Here is a 12655-nt window from a genome sequence, read left to right as displayed (position 1 = left end):
TTCTAACTACTGGTACATAAATGAATAAGTTTGAACAAAACGGTGTTGGCAGTATAAAAACACCTACAGCACCTTCTATTCCCAGGTGGTCTCCCATCCAAGTACTAACCAGGCCCAATACTGCTTAGTTTCCAATATCAGATGAGATAGGGCGTATCCAGTGTGGTGAGGCTGTAGATGAGCTTCGTGGTTTCTATTAGATCTTTCCTAATTCTAACTACTGGTACATAAATGAAAAAGTTTGAAAATGGAATGCATCAACAGAACGGTGTTGGCAGTATAAAAATACCTACAGCACCTTGTATTCCCAGGTGGTCTCCCATCCAAGTACTAACCAGGCCCAACACTGCTTAGCTTCCAAGATCAGATGAGATTGGGTGTATCCAGTGTGGTGTGGCTGTAGATTAGCTCTGTTGTTTCTGTTAGAACTTTTCTACTTCTAATTACTGGTAAATAAATGAAAGAGTTTGAAAATGGAATGCATCAACAGAACGGTGTTGGCAGTATAAAAAAACCTACAGCACCTTGTATTCCCAGGTGGTCTCCTATCCAAGTACTAACCAGGCCCAACACTGCTTAGCTTCCAAGATCAGATGAGATTGGGCGTATCTAGTGTGGTGTGGCTGTAGATGAGCTTGGTGGTTTCTGTTAGAACTTATCTACTTCTAACTACTGGTAAATAAATGAAGAAGTTTGAAAATGGAATGCATCAACAGAACGGTGTTGGCAGTATACAAATACCTACAGCACCTTCTATTCTCAGGTGGTCACCCATCCAAGTACTAACCAGGCCGAACACTGCTAAGTTTCCAAGATCAGATGAGATTGGGCGTATCCAGTGTGGTGTGGCTGTAAATGAGCTTTGTGGTTTCTGTTAGAACTTTTCTACTTCTAACTATTGGTACATAAATTAATACGTTTGAAAATGGAATGCATCAACAGAACGGTGTTGGCAGTATAAAAATACTTACAGCACCTTGTATTCCCAGGTGGTCTCCCACCCAAGTACTAACCAGGCCCAACACTACTTAGCTTCCAAGATCAGATGAGATTGGGCGTATACAGTGTGGTGTGGCTGTAGATGAGCTTTGTGGTTTCTGTTAGAACTTTTCTACTTCTAACTACTGGTACATAAATGAATAAGTTTGAAAATGGAATGCATCAACAGAACGGTGTTGGCAGTATAAAAATACCTACAGCACCTTCTATTCCCAGGTGGTCTCCCATCCAAGTACTAACCAGGTCCAGTACTGCTTAGTTTCCAAGATCAGATGAGATTGGGCGTATCCAGTGTGGTGTGGCTGTAGATGAGCTTTTCGGTTTCTGTTAGAACTTTTCTACTTCTAGCTTCTGGTACATAAATGAATAAGTTTGAAAATGGAATGCATCAACAGAACGGTGTTGGCAGTATAAAAATACCTACAGCACCTTCTATTCCCAGGTGGTCTCCCATCCAAGTACTAACCAGACCCAATACTGCTTAGCTTCCAAGATCAGATGAGTTTGGGCGTATCCAGTGTGGTGTGGCTGTAGATGAGCTTTGTGGTTTCTGTTAGAACTTTTCTACTTCTAACTACTGGTACATAAATGAATAGTATGAAAATGGAATGCATCAACAGAACGGTGTTGGCAGTATAAAAATGCCTACAGCACCTTGTATTCCCAGGTGGTCTCCCACCCAAGTACTAACCAGGCCCAACACTACTTAGCTTCCAAGATCAGATGAGATTGGGCGTATACAGTGTGGTGTGGCTGTAGATGAGCTTTGTGGTTTCTGTTAGAACTTTTCTACTTCTAACTACTGGTACATAAATTAATAAGTTTGAAAATGGAATGCATCAACAGAACGGTGTCGGCAGTATAAAAATACCTACAGCACCTCGTATTCCCAGGTGGTCTCCCATCCAAGTACTAAATAGGCCCAACACTGCTTAGCTTCCAAGATCAGATGTGATTGGGCGTATCAAGTGTAGTGTGGCTGTAGATGAGCTTCGTGGTTTCTGTTAGAACTTTTCTACTTCTAACTACTGGTACATAAATGAATAAGTTTGAAAATGGAATGCATCAACAAAACGGTGTTGGCAGTACAAAAACACCTACAGCACCTTGTATTCCCAGGTGGTCTCCCATCCAAGTACTAACCAGGCCCAATACTGCTTAGTTTCCAAGATCAGATGAGATAGGGCGTATCCAGTGTGGTGTGGCTGTAGATGAGCTTTGTGGTTTCTGTTAGAACTTTTCTACTTCTAACTATTGGTACATAAATTAATAAGTTTGAAAATGGAATGCATTAACAGAACGGTGTTGGCAGTATAAAAATACCTACAGCACCTTGTATTCCCAGGTAGTCTCCCACCCAAGTACTAACCAGGCCCAACACTACTTAGCTTCCAAGATCAGATGAGATTGGGCGTATACAGTGTGGTGTGGCTGTAGATGAGCTTTGTGGTTTCTGTTAGAACTTTTCTACTTCTAACTACTGGTACATAAATTAATAAGTTTGAAAATGGAATGCATCAACAGAACGGTGTTGGCAGTATTAAAATACCTACAGCACCTCGTATTCCCAGGTGGTCTCCCATCCAAGTACTAAATAGGCCCAACACTGCTTAGCTTCCAACATCAGATGGGATTGGGCGTATCCAGTGTAGTGTGGCTGTAGATGAGCTTTGTGGTTTCTGTTAGAACTTTTCTACTTCTAACTACTGGTACATAAATGAATAAGTTTGAAAATGGAATGCATCAACAAAACGGTGTTGGCAGTATAAAAACACCTATAGCACCTTGTATTCCCAGGTGGTCTCCCATCCAAGTACTAACCAGGCCCAATACTGCTTAGTTTCCAAGATCAGATGAGATAAGGCGTATCCAGTGTGGTGTGGCTGTAGATGAGCTTTGTGGTTTCTATTAGATCTTTCCTACTTCTAACTACTAGTACATAAATGAAAAAGTTTGAAAATGGAATGCATCAACAGAACGGTGTTGGCAGTATAAAAATACCTACAGCACCTTGTATTCCCAGGTGGTCTCCCATCCTAGTACTAACCAGGCCCAATACTGCTTAATTTCCAAGATCAGATGAGATTGGGTGTATCCAGTGTGGTGTGGCTGTAGATGAGCTCTGTTGTTTCTGTTAGAACTTTTCTACTTCTGATTACTGGTAAATAAATGAAATAGTTTGAAAATGGAATGCATCAACAGAACGTGTTGGCAGTATAAAAATACTTACAGCACCTTGTATTCACAGGTGGTCTCCCATCCAAGTACTAACCAGGCCCAACACTGCTTAGTTTCCAAGATCAGATGAGATTGGGCGTATACAATGTGGTGTGGCTGTAAATGAGCTTTGTGGTTTCTGTTAGAACTTTTCTACTTCTAACTACTGGTACATAAATGAATATTTTGAAAATGGAATGCATCAACAGAACGGTGTTGGCAGTATAAAAATACCTACAGCACCTTGTATTCCCAGGTGGTCTCCCACCCAAGTACTAACCAGGCCCAACACTACTTAGCTTCCAAAGTCAGATGAGATTGGGCGTATACAGTGTGGTGTGGCTGTAGATTAGCTTTGTGGTTTCTGTTAGAACTTTTCTAATTCTAACTACTGGTACATAAAGGAATAAGTTTGAAAATGGAATGCATTAACAGAACGGTGTTGGCAGTATAAAAATACCTACAGCACCTTGTATTCCCAGGTGGTCTCCCACCCAAGTACTAACCAGGCCCAACACTACTTAGCTTCCAAGATCAGATGAGATTGGGCATATACAGTGTGGTGTGGCTGTAGATGAGCTTTGTGGTTTCTGTTAGAACTTTTCTACTTCTAACTACTGGTACATAAATTAATAAGTTTGAAAATGGAATGCATCAACAGAACGGTGTCGGCAGTATAAAAATACCTACAGCACCTCGTATTCCCAGGTGGTCTCCCATCCAAGTACTAAATAGGCCCAACACTGCTTAGCTTCCAAGATCAGATGTGATTGGGCGTATCAAGTGTAGTGTGGCTGTAGATGAGCTTTGTGGTTTCTTTTAGAAATTTTCTACTTCTAACTACTGGTACATAAATGAATAAGTTTGAAAATGGAATGCATCAACAAAACGGTGTTGGCAGTATAAAAACACCTACAGCACCTTGTATTCCCAGGTGGTCTCCCATCCAAGTACTAACAAGGCCCAAAACTGCTTAGTTTCCAAGATCAGATGAGATAGGGCGTATCCAGTGTGGTGTGGCTGTAAATGAGCTTTGTGGTTTCTGTTAGAACTTTTCTACTTCTAACTACTGGTACATAAATGAATAAGTTTGAAAATGGAATGCATTAACAGAACGGTGTTGGCAGTATAAAAATACCTACAGCACCTTGTATTCCCAGGTGGTCTCCCATCCAAGTACTAACCAGGCCCAGTACTGCTTAGTTTCCAAGATCAGATGAGATTGGGTGTATACAGTGTGGTGTGGCTGTAGATGAGCTTTTCGGTTTCTGTTAGAACTTTTCTACTTCTAGCTACTGGTACATAAATGAATAAGTTTGAAAATGGAATGCATCAACAGAACGGTGTTGGCAGTATTAAAATACCTACAGCACCTCGTATTCCCAGGTGGTCTCCCATCCAAGTACTAAATAGGCCCAACACTGCTTAGCTTCCAAGATCAGATGTGATTGGGCGTATCCAGTGTAGTGTGGCTGTAGATGAGCTTTGTGGTTTCTGTTAGAACTTTTCTACTTCTAACTACTGGTACATAAATGAATAAGTTTGAAAATGGAATGCATCAACAAAACGGTGTTGGCAGTATAAAAACACCTATACAACCTTGTATTCCCAGGTGGTCTCCCATCCAAGTACTAACCAGGCTCAATACTGCTTAGTTTCCAAGATCAGATGAGATAGGGCGTATCCAGTGTGGTGTGGCTGTAGATGAGCTTTGTGGTTTCTATTAGATCTTTCCTACTTCTAACTACTAGTACATAAATGAAAAAGTTTGAAAATGGAATGCATCAACAGAACGGTGTTGGCAGTATAAAAATACCTACAGCACCTTGTATTCCCAGGTGGTCTCCCATCCAAGTACTAACCAGGCCCAATACTGCTTAGTTTCCAAGATCAGATGAGATTGGGTGTATCCAGTGTGGTGTGGCTGTAGATGAGCTCTGTTGTTTCTGTTAGAACTTTTCTACTTCTGATTACTGGTAAATAAATGAAATAGTTTGAAAATGGAATGCATCAACAGAACGGTGTTGGCAGTATACAAATACCTACAGCACCTTCTATTCCCAGGTGGTCTCCCATCCAAGTACTAACCAGGCCCAACACTGCTTAGTTTCCAAGATCAGATGAGATTGGGCGTATCCAGTGTGGTGTGGCTGTAAATGAGCTTTGTGGTTTCTGTTAGAACTTTTCTACTTCTAACTATTGGTACATAAATTAATAAGTTTGAAAATGGAATGCATCAACAGAACGTGTTGGCAGTATAAAAATACTTACAGCACCTTGTATTCACAGGTGGTCTCCCATCCAAGTACTAACCAGGCCCAACACTGCTTAGTTTACAAGATCAGATGAGATTGGGCGTATACAATGTGGTGTGGCTGAAATTAGCTTTGTGGATTCTGTTAGAACTTTTCTACTTCTAACTACTGGTACATAAATGAATAAGTTTGAAAATGGAATGCATCAACAGAACGGTGCTGGCAGTATAAAAATACCTACAGCACCTTCTATTCCCAGGTGGTCTCCCATCCAAATACTAACCAGGCCCAACACTGCTTAGCTTCCAAGATCAGATGAGATTGGGCGTATACGGTGTGGTGTGGCTGTAGATGAGCTTTGTTGTTTCTGTTAGAACTTTACTACTTCTAACTACTGGTAAATAAATGAAAGAGTTTGAAAATGGAATGCATCAACAGAACGGTGTTGGCAGTATAAAAATACCTACAACACCTTCTATTGCCAGGTGGTATCCCATCCAAGTACTAACCAAGCCCAACACTGCTTAGCTTCCAAGATCAGATGAGATTGGGCATATCCAGTGTGGTGTGGCTGTAGATGAGCTTTGTGGTTTCTGTTAGAACTTTTCTACTTCTAACTACTGGTACATAAATGAATAAGTTTGAAAAGGAAATGCATCAACAGAACGGTGTTGGCAGTATAAAACTACTTACAGCACCTCGTATTCCCATGTGGTCTCCCATTAAAGTACTAAACAGGCCCAATACTGCTTAGCTTCCTATACAAGATGAGATTGGGCGTATACAGTGTGGTGTGGCTGTAGATGAGCTGTGTGGTTTCTGTTAGAACTTTTCTACTTCTAACTACTGGTAAATAAATGAAAAAGTTTGAAAATAGAATGCAACAACCGAACGGTGTTGGCAGTATAAAAATATCTGCAGCACCTTGCATTCCCAGGTGGTCTCCCATCCAAGTACTAACCAGGCCCAGTACTGCTTAGTTTCCAAGATCAGATGAGATTGGGCGTATCCAGTGTGGTGTGGCTGTAGATGAGCTTTTCGGTTTCTGTTAGAACTTTTCTACTTCTAGCTACTTATACATAAATGAATAAGTTTGAAAATGGAATGCATCAACAGAACGGTGTTGGCAGTATAAAAATACCTACAGCACCTTGTATTCCCAGGTGGTCTCCCATCCAAGTACTAACCAGGCCCAACACTGATTAGCTTCCTAGATCAGATGAGATTGAGCATATCCAGTGTGGTGTGGCTGTAGATGAGCTTTGTTGTTTCTGTTAGAACTTTTCTACTTCTAACTACTGGTACATAAATGAAAAAGTTTGAAAATAGAATGCATCAACAGAACTGTGTTGGCAGAATATAAATATCTGCAGCACCTTGCATTCCCATGTGGTTTCCCATCCAAGTACTAACCAGTTCTGCTTAGTTTCCAAGATCAGATGAGATTGGGCGTATCCAGTGTGGTGTGGCTGTAGATGAGCTTTTCGGTTTCTGTTAGAACTTTTCTACTTCTAGCTACTGGTATATAAATGAATACGTTTGAAAATGGAATGCATCAACAGAACAGTATTGGCAGTATATAAATACATACAGCACCTTCTATTGCCAGGTGGTCTCCCATCCAAGTACTAAGCAGGCCCAACACTGCTTAGCTTCCAAGATCAGATGAGATTGGGCGTATCCAGTGTGGTGTGGCTGTAGATGAGCTTTGTGGTTTCTGTTAGAACTTTTCTACTTCTAACTACTGGTACATAAATGAATAAGTTTGAAAATGGAATGCATCAACAGAACAGTATTGGCAGTATATAAATACATACAGCACCTTCTATTGCCAGGTGGTCTCCCATCCAAGTACTAACCAGGCCCAACACTGCTTAGCTTCCAAGATTAGATGAGATTAGGCGTATCCAGTGTGGTGTGGCTGCTGATGAGCTTTGTGGTTTCTGTTAGAACTTTTCTACTTCTAACTACTGATAAATAAATGAAAGAGTTTGAAAATGGAATGCATCAACAGAACGGTGTTGGCAGTATAAAAATACCTACAACACCTTGTATTACCAGGTGGTCTCCATTCCAAGTACTAACCAGACCCAACACTGCTTAGCTTCCAAGATCAGATGAGATTGGGCGTATCCAGTGTGGTGTGGCTGTAAATGAGCTTTGTGGTTTCTGTTAGAACTTTTCTACTTCTAACTATTGGTACATAAATTAATAAGTTTGAAAATGGAATGCATCAACAGAACGGTGTTGGCAGTATAAAAATACTTACAGCACCTTGTATTCCCAGGTGGTCTCCCACCCAAGTACTAACCAGGCCCAACACTACTTAGCTTCCAAGATCAGATGAGATTGGGCGTATACAGTGTGGTGTGGCTGTAGATGAGCTTTGTGGTTTCTGTTAGAACTTTTCTACTTCTAACTACTGGTACATAAATGAATAAGTTTGAAAATGGAATGCATCAACAGAACGGTGTTGGCAGTATAAAAATACTTACAGCACCTTGTATTCCCAGGTGGTCTCCCACCCAAGTACTAACCAGGCCCAACACTACTTAGATTCCAAGATCAGATGAGATTGGGCGTATACAGCGTGGTGTGGCTGTAGTGGGCTTTGTGGTTTCTGTTAGAACTTTTCTACTTCTAACTACTGGTACATAAATGAATAAGTTTGAAAATGGAATGCATCAACAGAACGGTGTTGGCAGTATAAAAATACCTACAGCACCTTCTATTCCCAGGTGGTCTCCCATCCAAGTACTAACCAGGTCCAGTACTGCTTAGCTTCCAAGATCAGATGAGATTGGGCGTATCCAGTGTGGTGTGGCTGTAGATGAGCTTTTCGGTTTCTGTTAGAACTTTTCTACTTCTAACTACTGGTACATAAATGAATAAGTTTGAAAATGGAATGCATCAACAGAACGGTGTTGGCAGTATACAAATACCTACAGCACCTTCTATTCCCAGGTGGTCTCCCTTCCAAGTACTAACCAAGCCCAACACTGCTAAGTTTCCAAGATCAGATGAGATTGGGCGTATCCAGTGTGGTGTGGCTGTAAATGAGCTTTGTGGTTTCTGTTAGAACTTTTCTACTTCTAACTATTGGTACATAAATTAATAAGTTTGAAAATGGAATGCATCAACAGAACGGTGTTGGCAGTATACAAATACCTACAGCACCTTCTATTCCCAGGTGGTCTCCCTTCCAAGTACTAACCAAGCCCAACACTGCTTAGTTTCCAAGATCAGATGAGAATGGGCGTATCCAGTGTGGTGTGGCTGTAAATGAGCTTTGTGGTTTCTGTTAGAACTTTTCTACTTCTAACTATTGGTACATAAATTAATACGTTTGAAAATGGAATGCATCAATAGAACGGTGTTGGCAGTATAAAAATACTTACAGCACCTTGTATTCCCAGGTGGTCTCCCACCCAAGTACTAACCATGCCCAACACTACTTAGCTTCCAAGATCAGATGAGATTGGGCGTATACAGTGTGGTGTGGCTGTAGATGAGCTTTGTGGTTTCTGTTAGAACTTTTCTACTTCTAACTATTGGTACATAAATGAATAAGTTTGAAAAAGGAATGCACCAACAGAACGGTGTTGGCAGTATAAAAATACCTACAGCACCTTCTATTCCCAGGTGGTCTCCCATCCAAGTACTAACCAGGTCCAGTACTGCTTAGTTTCCAAGATCAGATGAGATCGGGCGTATCCAGTGTGGTGTGGCTGTAGATGAGCTTTTCCGTTTCTGTTAGAACTTTTCTACTTCTAGCTACTGGTACATAAATGAATAAGTTTGAAAATGGAATGCATCAACAGAACGGTGTTGGCAGTATAAAAATACCTACTGCACCTCGTATTCCCATGTGGTCTCCCATCCAAGTACTAAAGAGGCCCAATACTGCTAAGCTTCCAAGATCAGATGAGTTTGGGCATGTCCAGCGTGGTGTGGCTGTAGATGAGCTTTGTGGTTTCTGTTAGAACTTTTCTACTTCTAACTACTGGTACATAAATGAATAAGTTTGTAAATAGAATGCATCAACAAAACGGTGTTGGCAGTATAAAAATATCTGCAGCACCTTGCATTCCCAGGTGGTCTCCCATCCAAGTACTAACCAAACCCAATACTGCTTAGTTTCCAAGATCAGATGAGATTTGGCATATCCAGTATGGTGTGGATGTAGATGAGCTTTGTGGTTTCTGTTAGATCTTTTTACTTCTAACTACTGGTACATAAATGAATAAGTTTGAAAATAGAATGCATCAATAGAGCAGTGTTGGCAGTCTAAATATACCTACAGCACCTTGTATTCCCAGGTGGTCTCCCATCAAAGTACTAACCAGGCCCACCACTGCTTAGCTTCCAAGATCAGATGAGATTGCGTGTATCCAGTGTAGTGTGGCTGTAGATGAGCTTTGTTGTTTCTGTTAGAACTTTTCTACTTCTAACTACTGGTAAATAAATGAAAAAGTTTGAAAATAGAATGCATCAACAAAACGGTGTTGGCAGTCTAAAAATATCTGCAGCACCTTGCATTCCCAGGTGGTATCCCATCCAAGTACTAACCAGGCCCAGTACTGCTTAGTTTCCAAGATTAGATGAGATTGGGCGTATCCAGTGTGGTGTGGCTGTAGATGAGCTTTTTGGTTTCTGTTAGAACTTTTCTACTTCTAGCTACTGGTACATTAATGAATAAGTTTGAAAATGGAATGCATCAACAGAACGGTGTTGGCAGTATAAAAATATATACAGCACCTTCTATTGCCAGGTGGTCTCCCATCCAAGTACTAATCAGGCCCAACACTGCTTAGCTTCCAAGATCAGAGGAGATTGGTCGCATCCAGTGTGGTGTTTCTGTAGATGAACTTTGTTGTTTCTGTTAGAACTTTTCTACTTCTAACTACTGATAAATAAATGAAAGAGTTTGAAAATGGAATGCATCAACAGAACGGTGTTGACAGTATAAAAATACCTACAACACCTTGTATTACCAGGTGGTCTCCCATCCAAGTACTAACCAGACCCAACACTGCTTAGCTTCCAAGATCAGATGAGTTTGGGCGTTTCCAGCGTGGTGTGGCTGTAGATGAGCTTTGTGGTTTCTGTTAGAACTTTTCTACTTCTAACTACTGGTACATAAATGAATAAGTTTGAAAATGGAATGCATCAACAGAACGGTGTTGGCAGTATATAAATACATACAGCACCTTTTATTGCCAGGTGGTCTCCCATCCAAGTTCTAACCAGGCTTAACACTGCTTAGTTTCCAAGATCAGAAGAGATTGGGTGTATCCAGTGTGGTGTGGCTATAGATGAGCTTTGTGGTTTCTGTTAGAACTTTTCTACTTCTAACTACTGGTAAATAAATGAAAAAGTTTGAAAATAGAATGCAGCAACAGAACGGTGTTGGCAGTATAAAAATATCTGCAGCACCTTGCATTCCCAGGTGGTCTCCCATCAAAGTACTAACCAGGCCCAGTACTGCTTAGTTTCCAAGAACAGATGAGATTGGGCGTATCCAGTGTGGTGTGTCTGTAGATGAGCTTTTCGGTTTCTGTTAGAACTTTTCTACTTCTAGCTACTGGTACATAAATGAATAAGTTTGAAAATGGAATGCATCAACAGAACGGTGTTGGCAGTATAAAAATACCTACAACACCTTGTATTACCAGGTGGTCTCCATTCCAAGTACTAACCAGACCCAACACTGCTTAGCTTCCAAGATCAGATGAGATTGGGCGTATCCAGTGTGGTGTGGCTGTAAATGAGCTTTGTGGTTTCTGTTAGAACTTTTCTACTTCTAACTATTGGTACATAAATTAATAAGTTTGAAAATGGAATGCATCAACAGAACGGTGTTGGCAGTATAAAAATACTTACAGCACCTTGTATTCCCAGGTGGTCTCCCACCCAAGTACTAACCAGGCCCAACACTACTTAGCTTCCAAGATCAGATGAGATTGGGCGTATACAGTGTGGTGTGGCTGTAGATGAGCTTTGTGGTTTCTGTTAGAACTTTTCTACTTCTAACTACTGGTACATAAATGAATAAGTTTGAAAATGGAATGCATCAACAGAACGGTGTTGGCAGTATAAAAATACTTACAGCACCTTGTATTCCCAGGTGGTCTCCCACCCAAGTACTAACCAGGCCCAACACTACTTAGATTCCAAGATCAGATGAGATTGGGCGTATACAGCGTGGTGTGGCTGTAGTGGGCTTTGTGGTTTCTGTTAGAACTTTTCTACTTCTAACTACTGGTACATAAATGAATAAGTTTGAAAATGGAATGCATCAACAGAACGGTGTTGGCAGTATAAAAATACCTACAGCACCTTCTATTCCCAGGTGGTCTCCCATCCAAGTACTAACCAGGTCCAGTACTGCTTAGTTTCCAAGATCAGATGAGATTGGGCGTATCCAGTGTGGTGTGGCTGTAGATGAGCTTTTCGGTTTCTGTTAGAACTTTTCTACTTCTAACTACTGGTACATAAATGAATAAGTTTGAAAATGGAATGCATCAACAGAACGGTGTTGGCAGTATACAAATACCTACAGCACCTTCTATTCCCAGGTGGTCTCCCTTCCAAGTACTAACCAAGCCCAACACTGCTAAGTTTCCAAGATCAGATGAGATTGGGCGTATCCAGTGTGGTGTGGCTGTAAATGAGCTTTGTGGTTTCTGTTAGAACTTTTCTACTTCTAACTATTGGTACATAAATTAATAAGTTTGAAAATGGAATGCATCAACAGAACGGTGTTGGCAGTATACAAATACCTACAGCACCTTCTATTCCCAGGTGGTCTCCCTTCCAAGTACTAACCAAGCCCAACACTGCTTAGTTTCCAAGATCAGATGAGAATGGGCGTATCCAGTGTGGTGTGGCTGTAAATGAGCTTTGTGGTTTCTGTTAGAACTTTTCTACTTCTAACTATTGGTACATAAATTAATACGTTTGAAAATGGAATGCATCAATAGAACGGTGTTGGCAGTATAAAAATACTTACAGCACCTTGTATTCCCAGGTGGTCTCCCACCCAAGTACTAACCAGGCCCAACACTACTTAGCTTCCAAGATCAGATGAGATTGGGCGTATACAGTGTGGTGTGGCTGTAGATGAGCTTTGTGGTTTCTGTTAGAACTTTTCTACTTCTAACTATTGGTACATAAATGAATAA

At 40.9% G+C, this 12655-nt stretch overlaps 13 non-coding genes and 41 pseudogenes across 13 annotated transcripts; all 54 read right to left on the bottom strand.

Moving 5' to 3' along the window:
• Nucleotides 1–60: 60 nt before the first annotated feature.
• Nucleotides 61–179, bottom strand: LOC134963998 (5S ribosomal RNA; annotated as a pseudogene).
• Nucleotides 180–286: 107 nt separating this feature from the next.
• Nucleotides 287–405, bottom strand: LOC134964396 (5S ribosomal RNA). Its single transcript, XR_010188211.1, has one exon. It is a non-coding gene; the product is annotated as a 5S ribosomal RNA (ribosomal RNA).
• Nucleotides 406–512: 107 nt separating this feature from the next.
• On the bottom strand, nucleotides 513–631 carry LOC134964599 (5S ribosomal RNA). The gene has a single exon (XR_010188230.1). It is a non-coding gene; the product is annotated as a 5S ribosomal RNA (ribosomal RNA).
• A 107-nt stretch (nucleotides 632–738) lies between these two features.
• LOC134963355 (5S ribosomal RNA) lies at nucleotides 739–857 on the bottom strand (annotated as a pseudogene).
• A 107-nt stretch (nucleotides 858–964) lies between these two features.
• Nucleotides 965–1083, bottom strand: LOC134959179 (5S ribosomal RNA). Its single transcript, XR_010187254.1, has one exon. It is a non-coding gene; the product is annotated as a 5S ribosomal RNA (ribosomal RNA).
• Nucleotides 1084–1190: 107 nt separating this feature from the next.
• LOC134961502 (5S ribosomal RNA) lies at nucleotides 1191–1309 on the bottom strand (annotated as a pseudogene).
• A 107-nt stretch (nucleotides 1310–1416) lies between these two features.
• LOC134961037 (5S ribosomal RNA) lies at nucleotides 1417–1535 on the bottom strand (annotated as a pseudogene).
• A 106-nt stretch (nucleotides 1536–1641) lies between these two features.
• Nucleotides 1642–1760, bottom strand: LOC134964070 (5S ribosomal RNA). The gene has a single exon (XR_010188180.1). It is a non-coding gene; the product is annotated as a 5S ribosomal RNA (ribosomal RNA).
• Nucleotides 1761–1867: 107 nt separating this feature from the next.
• LOC134959673 (5S ribosomal RNA) lies at nucleotides 1868–1986 on the bottom strand (annotated as a pseudogene).
• Nucleotides 1987–2093: 107 nt separating this feature from the next.
• Nucleotides 2094–2212, bottom strand: LOC134960738 (5S ribosomal RNA; annotated as a pseudogene).
• A 107-nt stretch (nucleotides 2213–2319) lies between these two features.
• LOC134959022 (5S ribosomal RNA) lies at nucleotides 2320–2438 on the bottom strand. The gene has a single exon (XR_010187156.1). It is a non-coding gene; the product is annotated as a 5S ribosomal RNA (ribosomal RNA).
• A 107-nt stretch (nucleotides 2439–2545) lies between these two features.
• Nucleotides 2546–2664, bottom strand: LOC134959710 (5S ribosomal RNA; annotated as a pseudogene).
• A 107-nt stretch (nucleotides 2665–2771) lies between these two features.
• Nucleotides 2772–2890, bottom strand: LOC134962786 (5S ribosomal RNA; annotated as a pseudogene).
• Nucleotides 2891–2997: 107 nt separating this feature from the next.
• Nucleotides 2998–3116, bottom strand: LOC134961633 (5S ribosomal RNA). Its single transcript, XR_010187940.1, has one exon. It is a non-coding gene; the product is annotated as a 5S ribosomal RNA (ribosomal RNA).
• A 106-nt stretch (nucleotides 3117–3222) lies between these two features.
• Nucleotides 3223–3341, bottom strand: LOC134959852 (5S ribosomal RNA; annotated as a pseudogene).
• A 106-nt stretch (nucleotides 3342–3447) lies between these two features.
• Nucleotides 3448–3566, bottom strand: LOC134959796 (5S ribosomal RNA; annotated as a pseudogene).
• A 107-nt stretch (nucleotides 3567–3673) lies between these two features.
• Nucleotides 3674–3792, bottom strand: LOC134963652 (5S ribosomal RNA). Its single transcript, XR_010188143.1, has one exon. It is a non-coding gene; the product is annotated as a 5S ribosomal RNA (ribosomal RNA).
• Nucleotides 3793–3899: 107 nt separating this feature from the next.
• Nucleotides 3900–4018, bottom strand: LOC134959672 (5S ribosomal RNA; annotated as a pseudogene).
• A 107-nt stretch (nucleotides 4019–4125) lies between these two features.
• Nucleotides 4126–4244, bottom strand: LOC134960490 (5S ribosomal RNA; annotated as a pseudogene).
• Nucleotides 4245–4351: 107 nt separating this feature from the next.
• LOC134959705 (5S ribosomal RNA) lies at nucleotides 4352–4470 on the bottom strand (annotated as a pseudogene).
• Nucleotides 4471–4577: 107 nt separating this feature from the next.
• Nucleotides 4578–4696, bottom strand: LOC134963590 (5S ribosomal RNA). The gene has a single exon (XR_010188137.1). It is a non-coding gene; the product is annotated as a 5S ribosomal RNA (ribosomal RNA).
• Nucleotides 4697–4803: 107 nt separating this feature from the next.
• Nucleotides 4804–4922, bottom strand: LOC134958945 (5S ribosomal RNA; annotated as a pseudogene).
• A 107-nt stretch (nucleotides 4923–5029) lies between these two features.
• Nucleotides 5030–5148, bottom strand: LOC134964219 (5S ribosomal RNA). Its single transcript, XR_010188195.1, has one exon. It is a non-coding gene; the product is annotated as a 5S ribosomal RNA (ribosomal RNA).
• A 107-nt stretch (nucleotides 5149–5255) lies between these two features.
• On the bottom strand, nucleotides 5256–5374 carry LOC134959910 (5S ribosomal RNA; annotated as a pseudogene).
• A 106-nt stretch (nucleotides 5375–5480) lies between these two features.
• LOC134962658 (5S ribosomal RNA) lies at nucleotides 5481–5599 on the bottom strand (annotated as a pseudogene).
• Nucleotides 5600–5705: 106 nt separating this feature from the next.
• Nucleotides 5706–5824, bottom strand: LOC134960297 (5S ribosomal RNA; annotated as a pseudogene).
• Nucleotides 5825–5931: 107 nt separating this feature from the next.
• Nucleotides 5932–6050, bottom strand: LOC134962494 (5S ribosomal RNA; annotated as a pseudogene).
• Nucleotides 6051–6157: 107 nt separating this feature from the next.
• LOC134964960 (5S ribosomal RNA) lies at nucleotides 6158–6276 on the bottom strand (annotated as a pseudogene).
• A 107-nt stretch (nucleotides 6277–6383) lies between these two features.
• LOC134960976 (5S ribosomal RNA) lies at nucleotides 6384–6502 on the bottom strand (annotated as a pseudogene).
• A 107-nt stretch (nucleotides 6503–6609) lies between these two features.
• Nucleotides 6610–6728, bottom strand: LOC134960532 (5S ribosomal RNA; annotated as a pseudogene).
• A 327-nt stretch (nucleotides 6729–7055) lies between these two features.
• Nucleotides 7056–7174, bottom strand: LOC134959908 (5S ribosomal RNA; annotated as a pseudogene).
• Nucleotides 7175–7281: 107 nt separating this feature from the next.
• LOC134964296 (5S ribosomal RNA) lies at nucleotides 7282–7400 on the bottom strand (annotated as a pseudogene).
• Nucleotides 7401–7507: 107 nt separating this feature from the next.
• LOC134963502 (5S ribosomal RNA) lies at nucleotides 7508–7626 on the bottom strand (annotated as a pseudogene).
• Nucleotides 7627–7733: 107 nt separating this feature from the next.
• Nucleotides 7734–7852, bottom strand: LOC134959178 (5S ribosomal RNA). Its single transcript, XR_010187253.1, has one exon. It is a non-coding gene; the product is annotated as a 5S ribosomal RNA (ribosomal RNA).
• Nucleotides 7853–7959: 107 nt separating this feature from the next.
• Nucleotides 7960–8077, bottom strand: LOC134962671 (5S ribosomal RNA; annotated as a pseudogene).
• A 107-nt stretch (nucleotides 8078–8184) lies between these two features.
• On the bottom strand, nucleotides 8185–8303 carry LOC134960233 (5S ribosomal RNA; annotated as a pseudogene).
• Nucleotides 8304–8410: 107 nt separating this feature from the next.
• LOC134963030 (5S ribosomal RNA) lies at nucleotides 8411–8529 on the bottom strand (annotated as a pseudogene).
• A 107-nt stretch (nucleotides 8530–8636) lies between these two features.
• Nucleotides 8637–8755, bottom strand: LOC134962953 (5S ribosomal RNA; annotated as a pseudogene).
• A 107-nt stretch (nucleotides 8756–8862) lies between these two features.
• On the bottom strand, nucleotides 8863–8981 carry LOC134960606 (5S ribosomal RNA; annotated as a pseudogene).
• Nucleotides 8982–9088: 107 nt separating this feature from the next.
• LOC134961905 (5S ribosomal RNA) lies at nucleotides 9089–9207 on the bottom strand (annotated as a pseudogene).
• Nucleotides 9208–9314: 107 nt separating this feature from the next.
• On the bottom strand, nucleotides 9315–9433 carry LOC134963064 (5S ribosomal RNA; annotated as a pseudogene).
• Nucleotides 9434–9540: 107 nt separating this feature from the next.
• On the bottom strand, nucleotides 9541–9659 carry LOC134963094 (5S ribosomal RNA; annotated as a pseudogene).
• A 106-nt stretch (nucleotides 9660–9765) lies between these two features.
• LOC134959309 (5S ribosomal RNA) lies at nucleotides 9766–9884 on the bottom strand. The gene has a single exon (XR_010187357.1). It is a non-coding gene; the product is annotated as a 5S ribosomal RNA (ribosomal RNA).
• A 107-nt stretch (nucleotides 9885–9991) lies between these two features.
• On the bottom strand, nucleotides 9992–10110 carry LOC134963343 (5S ribosomal RNA; annotated as a pseudogene).
• Nucleotides 10111–10217: 107 nt separating this feature from the next.
• On the bottom strand, nucleotides 10218–10336 carry LOC134964272 (5S ribosomal RNA; annotated as a pseudogene).
• A 107-nt stretch (nucleotides 10337–10443) lies between these two features.
• LOC134961256 (5S ribosomal RNA) lies at nucleotides 10444–10562 on the bottom strand (annotated as a pseudogene).
• A 333-nt stretch (nucleotides 10563–10895) lies between these two features.
• On the bottom strand, nucleotides 10896–11014 carry LOC134963745 (5S ribosomal RNA; annotated as a pseudogene).
• Nucleotides 11015–11121: 107 nt separating this feature from the next.
• Nucleotides 11122–11240, bottom strand: LOC134963501 (5S ribosomal RNA; annotated as a pseudogene).
• Nucleotides 11241–11347: 107 nt separating this feature from the next.
• LOC134959177 (5S ribosomal RNA) lies at nucleotides 11348–11466 on the bottom strand. Its single transcript, XR_010187251.1, has one exon. It is a non-coding gene; the product is annotated as a 5S ribosomal RNA (ribosomal RNA).
• Nucleotides 11467–11573: 107 nt separating this feature from the next.
• LOC134962670 (5S ribosomal RNA) lies at nucleotides 11574–11691 on the bottom strand (annotated as a pseudogene).
• Nucleotides 11692–11798: 107 nt separating this feature from the next.
• Nucleotides 11799–11917, bottom strand: LOC134961501 (5S ribosomal RNA; annotated as a pseudogene).
• A 107-nt stretch (nucleotides 11918–12024) lies between these two features.
• LOC134963029 (5S ribosomal RNA) lies at nucleotides 12025–12143 on the bottom strand (annotated as a pseudogene).
• A 107-nt stretch (nucleotides 12144–12250) lies between these two features.
• LOC134962952 (5S ribosomal RNA) lies at nucleotides 12251–12369 on the bottom strand (annotated as a pseudogene).
• A 107-nt stretch (nucleotides 12370–12476) lies between these two features.
• On the bottom strand, nucleotides 12477–12595 carry LOC134959175 (5S ribosomal RNA). Its single transcript, XR_010187249.1, has one exon. It is a non-coding gene; the product is annotated as a 5S ribosomal RNA (ribosomal RNA).
• Between the last annotated feature and the right edge of the window lie 60 nt (nucleotides 12596–12655).

Source organism: Pseudophryne corroboree, chromosome 9 (genome assembly GCF_028390025.1).
Source record: "Pseudophryne corroboree isolate aPseCor3 chromosome 9, aPseCor3.hap2, whole genome shotgun sequence".
Lineage (NCBI taxonomy): Eukaryota > Metazoa > Chordata > Amphibia > Anura > Myobatrachidae > Pseudophryne > Pseudophryne corroboree.
This window is presented reverse-complemented; position numbering and strand designations above follow the sequence as displayed.